The sequence below is a fragment of the Oryza brachyantha genome, chromosome 2, assembly GCF_000231095.2.
Source record: "Oryza brachyantha chromosome 2, ObraRS2, whole genome shotgun sequence".
NCBI classification, from domain to species: domain Eukaryota; kingdom Viridiplantae; phylum Streptophyta; class Magnoliopsida; order Poales; family Poaceae; genus Oryza; species Oryza brachyantha.
Window position 1 is genome coordinate 12,727,529 of NC_023164.2, and position 10,541 is coordinate 12,738,069.

Below are 10,541 nucleotides of genomic sequence, written 5' to 3' on the forward strand. Positions count from 1 at the left end.
TACAAATTCTAGAAAGAAAAAAAAGGAATTGGGTGATTGTTTGGTTTTTTATAGAAAAAGCCAAAAAGCATATTTGCAAACAAAAATTAGTCTGTGAATAAAAAATTTTATCCACGTATTTTTAGCGATCTAAAAATCAAATAACCGAAGGGTGTGGAATAGATGGGAACATATTGGAAAAGGCATGGTCTGCTGACATACAAATCAATCCCAGGGGCTAGGTGCTCCTTGCATATTCTACAAACAGCAACTAAAAACTTAAAAAGGTTCAAAATAAAGTTACCATTCACGAACCTTGTAGACTATGTGCTTCTAACCACATTGATCAACTTTATGATACGAATTCAGAATGTCAGATACATAAACAAGGTCATTTTGTTTCAAATGCTTTAGGCTTACTTTTGCCAGCTCGCCTTCCAAATTCAATGTCACACTGTTCAAGATCATAATAACATTGTAAAAATGGTGATAAACATCCATTAGACGAAAGTACATGAATTATGAGCCGAACAAGAATATATGCAGTCATTCATGCTCTACAAAAAGGATAATAAAAGAAAACTCTCATTAAACCACATATCTTGAAGATCCCCTGCACGATTAACAGATTTGTGAAAGAAAATGAGATTTTGCCAAGCTGATTTAGTTTTACTCCAAACAGTATTTTCTTCTGACAGACAGCATGCACTAACAATCTAAGAATGAATTTGAAACAATGTATAAACCCATTTCTGCCAAATAAATTTCTGAAAAAATATCCAAATGGGACCTAGAACTCATAATCTTGAAAATAAGTAGCCAAAGTTAAACAATGGCATTCTCACCCGAACAATTTGGAAATGCAAGTTGGACATGTTACATGTCTAATATAAATGAGTGAAAGACTTAGGACTAAATGATTTTGCAGACAACATGAATAAAAAGGTTATTCTAACTCATAGCACATTAAATTTAGCAATTAAGCACCATAATTCTATATTACAGAATGCCAGAATGGGTATCCAATCACACAAACCGACCGTAACAAGTATCACAAGATTGAACTTACTATGACTATGAACACAAAAAAATCCAGGCCTTTGGCAGGAGCTACCAACAAAATTGTTGTTTCTGATAAGATTTAGTCAAACTTCTAAAATTCCAATCATCGATAATTTCTTAGATGCTTATAAAAAATGATACACATAGATTCTCCTTGAAAAGTACTACTATAATTCTCCCTCCCGTCAATATTATTTGAAGTTTCAGACATTAAAGTTGCACTAAATCATTCACTAGATTTATGTCCTAAACGTCATAGAAAAGTGACCGGAGGGAGTATCATAAACTTATTAGAACTTATGAATTTATTATAACACAAAATTTATTATAATGCATAGGTTGTGCTACAAATTTTGTAAGTTACCTTTTGCTATGCTGACATTCAGACACCAAATGAAATCCCAAATTCAAGTTGAAATGTGCAAATAAGATTACCTGCAATGGACGGCAAGACGTGCGACGCTGGCGACGAGCAGTTGGCGGATAGCGGTGGCGGCGGCCACCGGCGCGATTGAGACGTCCCGCGAGGACAAGCGCCGGTGGTGAGAGCAACAGCGGCGGCGGCGGTATGCGGCGTGAGGTGCGAGATGCAGAGCCCCGGTGGTGAGAGGCATCGCGAGCGGTAGAGGGGGCGAGGGCGGCACAGGCGGCGAGATGCTGCAACTTCGTGAGAAGTGCGACACATGTTTTTCGTTTTCTGATTTTTTAAGGACGTGTGTGGCATGGGTAGCGTGTTGAGTGCGTTTTTTTTTCGCGAAAACTAAAGTATGGAATTTGCCGTGGATCGTTAAATGTATTTTGCCATGGTAAGGCAACGCGCGGACGCAGGGCCGCATCGAGGGCTCCATCGACGAGCTCTGTCGCCATGTCCGCCGCAACACCAGGGCGAAGACCAAGGCTGGCCTCAAGCCCAACTCGCTCGCCACGCTTTTCTCCGACGACAATTCATCCGACGAAGAGGCCGAGGCCCAGGAGCGGATCTTGAAGCGGGAACTCACCAACGAGCCGTCGGAGTCAGAGTCGGCGTCGGAGGAGGAGTAAGAAGAAAATGAGGAGGAAGAAGAGGAAGCCGTCGCCACCATTGCCCCCGCGACCAAGAGGAAGCGTGCGAGGAAGCTCAGCAACAAGTTCGACCTCGTCGCGACCCTGCAAGAGGGGGAGCCCAGGAAGCAGTACAAGAATGCATGTTGATATCTTTTGGTATCACGTGATACCACTTAGAACCTACTGGATTGACACCTGTTGATACTTTCTGGTATCTTTTGGTATCATCTGATATATGTTGATACCAATCGGTATCATTTAGATTTCCATATAGAAATCAAGTGATACCTATCGGTACTTACTGATACCTGTTGATACATGCTGATATCATATGGTAGTGTCAGGTACCACCTGGTATCATGTGGTACTCTGCATCCCTCAAGCTATCCTTGTCGCACAACGCTATGATACAAGATGATACCAACTAGTATCATGTGATACACGGATTATACCAGTTGGTATTATCTGGCATCATACCAGGGGTATCATCTGGTACCAGCGACTCGTGGCGGCGCGAGACGCATCGGAGGCGATGGAGGCGGGCGACGCATGGAGGCAGGTGGCGCGCACAGCATGCCGCACACCGCGCAAAGGCAGGCGACGTGTGGAGACAGGCAGCGCGCGGACGCAGGGCGGATGCTTGGATGCGATTTTGTTTTAATTATCCCGTCCGTACGGGATAACGTCGCTTAGCGGTCCTCTTTTTTTTCTGTTTCCTCTAAGATGTGCGACACTTTATTTTGCAGGGGTGAACGGACGGACGGAACTACGCTTTTAAAATAGTAAAGATACCAGCGTGTATGGAACTAACCAGTATAATTGCATAGCGCGTGGTCATCGTCACCGGTGACGCAAAGTTCAATCTCGGCTTTGACAACTTCCCAACAAAACCGGAAAAATAAAATAAAATAAAAACGCAGCATGGATGAGTTTCTAGAAAGGGAGCATGGCTGCATTGAGCCCCTGCATGCATCAATCACACACATGGAGACACACTACATATTAGGGAAAGTATTATGATACCTCGAGGGGATGTCCCCTGATATATTTTATATTAATCTATCTTCATAATTTTTTTCAATTTTTTTGATAACTATTTGGATACAGAAAGTTTGTACGACGGCGTTCCGTCCAGGGTACGGGACAGTTAATTACATCTTTAATTTAACATAAACCGGTATCTTTGAATAGCCTTCCTCTCCCGACACCCTCGCGCACATAGCCCCACACAACAGTTCTCCTCATAGACAGGACAAAAACCAACATTGGGAATTCTTCAACGGTAGACAAATCCCCCACACCGGCGATGTAGCCCTAGCTTCTGGTGAAATCCTCGCCACACCGGCGCCACTCCTTAGTTATCAAAACCTGACACCTTAGGTATCAAGTGATACATGTTGATACCATGTGATACATGTTGATACCTTCCGATATTATACGATACCACTTATAACCTAATAGATTGATACATGCAGATACCTTCCGGTATCTTTTGGTATCATCCGATACCTGTTGATACTAATCGGTATCATCCAGGTTTCCATATGAAATCAAGTGATACCTGTTGATATCATATGGTACCACTTTAGAACCATATGGTACCGCTTGATACCACCTGGTACCATATGATACCTGCATGTTTTTGAACTTCCCTTATCGCGCAGCGCTATGATACCAGATGATGCCAACTGGTATCATACCAGTGGTTCGGTATCTTTTGGTATCATCTGATACCTGTTGATACTAATCAGTATCATCCAGGTTTCCTTATAAAATCAAGTGATACCTAATGATACATGCTGATATCATATGGTACCACTTAGAACCATATGGTACCACCTGGTACCATGTGATACCTACATGTTTTTGAGCTTTCCTTGTCATGCAACGGTATGATACCAGATGATACCAATTGGTATTATACCAGTAGTATCATCTGGTACCAGCTACGTGTTGGTACGTGAGGCGCATCTGAGCACGAAGGCGGTGGAGGTGTGCGACGCGGTGGCGAGAGCACGGTGTGGTGGCGCATAGCGCGACGTCGGCCGAGGCGGGCAGACAATGGCGTACACGAGCACCGGATTTTCTCCTCACAAAGATGTGCACGTAGCCACGTTGTTATATGTCGTTTTGACTATATTTTGATTGGTGCAGTCTACACGTAAAACTTTGGGATCTTGTGATGTAACGTACGGCACGTATCAGCAAGCCAAAGCAACGCGACCTGGAGCATTGGGTCAGTGACGAGCGCGCGGCTACCCAAACGCGACGCGGCGCCGAACTGCATGGCGGCCTCCCGGGCGGCACCGCACTCAGACATCTTTGCCCAATCCTGAGCAGCTCGATGGCCAGCTTCTCCGCGTCGGGCCTGCCAAACCGGGCCACTGGCTGCACGCGGACTCCACACGGTTTCTCACATAATCTGTCCTGTGCATAGACGGGATCCCGTTCTCTAGCTTTCCTCATTTGGATAACATGCAATAAACAATGAGATATCCGCTCGAGGGTTTAAAATCAAATCCCTACGTATTGTTCCCAGACACACCATCGGCGACTCGCGTCACTACTCCTCCGGTCCTCCCACAACGCTACGCCGCACGTAAATGGAGGCACCACCACCGCCGCCGCCGCACGACGCCGGCGGCTTCCGCGTCCTGCTTGCCGCCCGCGTCGCCCCGTCGTCGCCCACCGCCGGCTTCCCCGCGCTGGCCGAGCGCACCGTGCCGCTCACCTTCCTGGACGCGGTCTGGCTCCCGTCCCCGCCCGTCGAGAGGGTGTTCCTCTACCGCCTCGGCGGAGACGTCGACGCCGTGTTGGCCAGGCTGGTGGGCTCGCTGTCCCGGGCGCTCCACGGGTTTTACCCGCTCGCCGGCCGTCTCCGCCTCACGCCCGGGAGGACCGACCGGTACGAGCTCTTCTACAGGCCCCGCGACGGCGTGGTCTTCACCGTCGCCGAGCACGACGGCGTCGGCGTCGGCGTCGATGAGCTGGCGAAGGATGGCCCGAGGGAGCTCGCGAAGATCGCGCCGCTCGTGCCGGAGCTCCCCGGTGGCGGCGCGGTGCTGGCCGTGCAGGCCACCGTGCTGCCGCCAGCGCGCCGCGGCCTCGCCCTCGGCGTCACCGTGCACCACGCCGCCTGTGACGGCTCGAGCTCGACGCACTTCCTACACACCTGGGCCGCCGCCTGCGCCGGAGGAGCGGCACGGTGCCGCCGAAGCCACCCGTCGTCGACCGCACGTCCATCCGCGAACGCGAGGACGTCTACGACATGATGACCGCTCGAATGGACAGCCACGCGAAGGCAAAGTTCTTCTCGCCCGACGTCGTCGACGACAAGCTCCTCGCCACTTTCACGCTGTCACGTGACAACCTGCAGAGCATCAAGGACATTGTCGCCGGCGTGGCGGCGCGCCGCGGCGTGCCGGCTCCTCGGTGCACCTCCATCGTGGCGACGTTCGCCGTCATATGGCACTGCCACATCCGGACTGCGCAAGGCGACGAAGAAGCAGAGCCTCAAAGTGACGGCCGTGCCCACCTCGTCTTCCTCACCGATCACCGTTCACGGATGGAGCCCCGCGTCCCGGACAATTACCTCGGCAACTGCGTCGGGCCTTGCTTCGCGGCAGCGCCCAGGAAGGACATCGCCGTCACCGCCGGCACGGACGGCCTCTTCACGACCTGCTCTGTGATCGCCGCCGCCATTGACGAAGGGACGCGCTATGGGCATGACTACTGGGACCGGTGCAGCGAGCTCGCAAAGGAGGTGATCACCGCTGACGTTCCGCCGCTCTCGGTGGCGGGGTCGCCGAGGTTCCGCGTGTACGACGTCGACTTTGGGTTCGGGAGGCCGGCGAAGGTGGAGGTCGTGTCCGTGGCAAAGACCGGCGCAATGGCCGTGGCAGAGGTTCGCGGCGGCTCCGGCGGCATTGAGGTGGGATCGCGTTGGCGCCGGAGCGTATGGAGGCGTTCCGGAGGTGCTTCGCCGACGCCGTCGCGTGGCTGTCGTCGACGTCCAGAGACGAGTGACATATATATGGAAGCATGTAACCATGTAGCCTACTGCCGGCTGCTCATCCATCAGAGACCAACTCATGCTACGAACTTGGAGATGAAGATATCCTATGTTCAGATTTTTGTTGTCACGGATTGTTTTTTCGAAGAGAGTGTAATTTACATTTGGATTTGATATTGTGTAAGATTAAATTATTGTTTATGGACGGTTTGGAATTAATTGTCTCATTTGCCTCCATTCCATTATTCTAAAATACTCATGTATACAAGCTGTACATTTCTAGAAACTGCACTCCTCTTTCAGCATACACCATACAGATACTGCCAATGGCCAACGACACGTTCAGTGTTCTCTCTTGCTCCATGCACAGAGTTTGAAAAATTCAGAGTAATCATTTAATAAACGTAAATATTTATTTATTTATCTATTTATTTATTTGTTATAATTAAAAAATATAGTATAGGTATGTTTTGAAGACAGCGTTATTGCCTCCAAGTGACATAAATTATCAATACAGAAGGAGAACTCCCTAGGCCGCTTTTGGCTGAGGGGCTAAGTTAACTTACCCCCCTCATTTTCCGCGCGCACATTTCTCGAATCGTTAAACGGTGTATCTTTTTAAAAAAAATTATACAAAAGTTGTTTTAAAAATCATATTAATCTATTTTATATTATTTAAATAATTAATAATTAATTAATTATGTACTAATTTACTACTACGTTTTTGTAAGTTAACTCATATCCCTCTTCCCGAACACGGCCCTAGTATATTGGTATAATGCCAACGTGCATGATGCCATGCAGTAGCTGGTGTATCCCCGGTCAGTGTGGATGTATACCATGTGTTGGTTGTAGGATGAACTGAACACATAGATTTTTAAAACCGCGATATCATGCTTTAATTTGATACGCAGATCGATCCATTACTCTCTACCAGAGATGACAAATCTGATAGTGATAGGTAATTTGGTATATCGATTATGCGCGAATGCAGATGACTAGTACTCTCATATATATTTTGTTTCATTAGGGCACACAAAATTGGTGTCTATTTGATACATATAGACAACTAAACATATAAGTTGTATAATAGGTTATCTACTTAAGTGTCTCTATAATATTCATTACATCATTTTTATGTCTTATATTTGTTGCATACAATCAATGTATGAAGTTTTTCTCTAAGAAGGATTGCATACAGCTTGGGAACACGTTCCCCAAGCGGTAGACGAACGAAGAGACATCGTCCAAGTTTTTTCTTAAGTTAATGATGACACGTAGAATGATTAATCTAATGTGGAGGCATATAGACAGTCATTGTCTTATTGTTTTCCATGCCCTTACGTGCATAGTTACACACGGATACATGTTTTCCTCCATCTTTTGCCTTTTTCTTTTAAAAAAATAGATAGGTTATTTGTGGCTATGATAGTAGATTGTTTCATGCCTTTTCTTGCCTGTTGTGACCGACAACTATGAAGGTGGCTATGCAAGTGTTGTTTTGGTCTTACCCGAAAGCAATTTCTTACGCCACATGCATTTAGCTTTCCATATATTCCGTATCTTAACCTTTTCAAATTCTTGCCAAACTGCATATTTAGTTTTCTTTTATTTACAACACCAACATCATCATCTACTATAACATCAGTACCTTCGACTGCTTGTTAATTGAGCTGACGCATTGTTGGGATCTTGGTTAGTAGCAATAGAATTGGCAGTCTATGACGAACTAGTACATGTAGTCGATATTTCCTATATACTGCAAATGAGATAGGAACAAGGCACCGCTATTTCACTAGCTCATACATAGATGCAATCACTGTAGAATAAAAAGATTGAAGAATCAACACGTAACACTCCAACCCGTTTGAAGCATGTAGTAGTGTGGTTTAGCCCATATAGCTCAGAAGTAGATGTGTAATTGTTGTTAGTACCATCTTGGAAGTTTAGATGGATGGGGGCCTGCTTATAAGCATTGGTGCTCTGACCATGGTATCCTTGTGTTAAAACTTTTACACGAAGCGAAGATGAAAGTGTAAGTAGAATACTATACGAACATGTGTCCGCTCAATGTGTAGAGCGGACTAATGCAAATTTTAGAGGCAGTGTGTTACAATTAGTATCAGAGCATAAACCCCCGTTGTATGATGCTTTGGACCATGGTCTGCATCAGAGGGTGTTCTAACTTTTTCCTTGTAAATGGTGAGTTGTCAGGCCTTAGCCCTTTAGGGGGGTGCATGTAACACCCTAGCCTGTTTAAAGCCTAGTAGCGGTGTTGTTTAAGCCCATGTGGTCTAAAAGTAGACATGTAGTTGTGGTTTAGTAATACATTGGAAATTTAAATGGGTGAAGATTTGATTATAAACCTTGGTGCTCTAGCCATGATATTCTAGAAAACCTTTTCTATAAGATGAGGATGAAAATGCAAGTGAGATACTATACGAACATGGATCCACTCAATTTGTAGAGCGGAATAATACGGATTTAGAAATACGGTGTTACACACCAATTCAAAAGTCAGGACGTACTCGATCTCCGAATGTGAAGTTCAAAAGTTTTACCAGCACCTGCACCTTGGCCCGCCGCCACTACCACATGCAGGCACCTGCAGCGGCCACATGACATCGCCCTCAGGATCCACCCCTAGACCGCCCTCCATTGCCGCCCATCGCATGTTCGTGCCCTCCTCCACCGTCGGTCACTACCAGCACCTGTAGCACCCTCCACTGCTGCCCACCATGCGTTCCACCGCCCCTACAATCACCACTTCCCAATACAGTGGGAATGGGGATACACCGCCGCCACCTGCCCTCTCCGCGGCTTGGACTCCCCGCCGCTGTTGCCATTGCCAGCCGCTCGCAGGAGTCACGTCCTCACAAGATTAGTGTTTGACTTTACAAGGATCTATAGAATGGACTGTATTTACCTGCACCTAGGGTTATTATGAATGGTTTGTTATGCCATTAGGATTAAAAAATGCCCATGCTCTGTTCCAAAGAAAAATGCAGAATATATTTAACGAAAAATCAAAAATGGACTATAGAATAGACTGCATGTACATGCCCCATGGTCATTATTAGTTTTTTTAAGTACTCAAAGTCCAAAACAACATGAGCAATTATTTTTATAAAGTGACCGAAAGATGAAGATGTAATTGCCATCTCCAAGATATATATTTTCTTTTATCAATCATATGTGTTGTGCTAGCAGGATAGTTGACTGAACTTGCTGCTAACCTAACAAGCTATGCGCGACCACACCACTCAGGTGACATGGACAACTCGAGCAACGCAGTGCGGGCACAACCCACTCGGGTGAGCACGCGGCTTGGTGGGCCACTGATGGATGAAATTTGAGGCCGCGTTCGTTTGGTGCGAGGGTAACTTACCCTCACACAAAACGTGATTAATTAATTATTAAAAAATATAAAATAGATTAATATAAATTTTTAAAACAACATTCCTATAAAAATTTTTTGTAAAAAATACACCGTTTAGTGGTTCAGAAAGCGTGCGTGCGAAAAACAAGAAGGTAAGTTAACTTGTGGGGCTTGAACGAACGCGGCCTAAGACGATGGGCGGACGCAGCCTACCTGGTGAAGCTTGGCGACATGGACAGCTTGGCGGCCCACTGAACGAACCGATTAAAATTTTGACAAAATCATTACTTATTATTATAATAGTAAAGATACTCATATATACACATATATTGGGTCGGGCATAGGTCATCCATAGGTAAAATTATAATAGGATTGTTGCTCGTTGGATATTGAGGTCGCAGACGAAAACACCAACTTATGCAATCCGGGTCAGATATCGAGACATCCGTGGACAAAATTGCCATTCTTATTTCTGATTCCAAAAACAGAAACAGTCCCCGTCGAGGGGGACTTTGGATGATTTGCCATCCTCCCGGGAGGGGTATTTTCAAATGCCACTTTCTCGGTTGACTTTAACTATTTGCCACTGACCTCATCGATTTATTGATTCAGTGCCACTTTTGCCCAGTTTTACAGCCAGATCGTGGCTTTGAGGTGACGAAATTCCACTGTTGCCCTTAGCAGCGTCTCGTGTGAAAAAACCTAAAAACTTGTTAGTTTTTGTATTTAATTTATAATTCAAATTTTAGATACTTCTAAATTGTATTTATATATTGACCTTTTTTCTTAATTTTTCCTATTTTTTAACGGAAATTTTAGATGATTTTAAATTGTATTTATAGATGGACTCTTCTCTCAGTATCAATTTAAATATCAATTGTTTTATTTGAAAATTTTATTAAAAATTAAAAATCAGCCACGCATACAGATCATGTTTTACCATCTAATAAAATTTAAGTTATGTGAAAAATTAAAGAGTAAAGTGTACCAGCGGTTTCTAAACTTGTGTGCATGTGTCATCTAGGTCCCTGAATTCTCAAAATAAATTTTTGGGTCCCTGAATTT

At 45.4% G+C, this 10,541-nt stretch overlaps 1 pseudogene; it reads left to right on the forward strand.

Annotated features, from left to right (window-relative positions):
* The first annotated feature begins 4,688 nt into the window (after positions 1-4,688).
* LOC102711864 lies at positions 4,689-6,111 on the forward strand (annotated as a pseudogene).
* Positions 6,112-10,541: the final 4,430 nt, after the last annotated feature.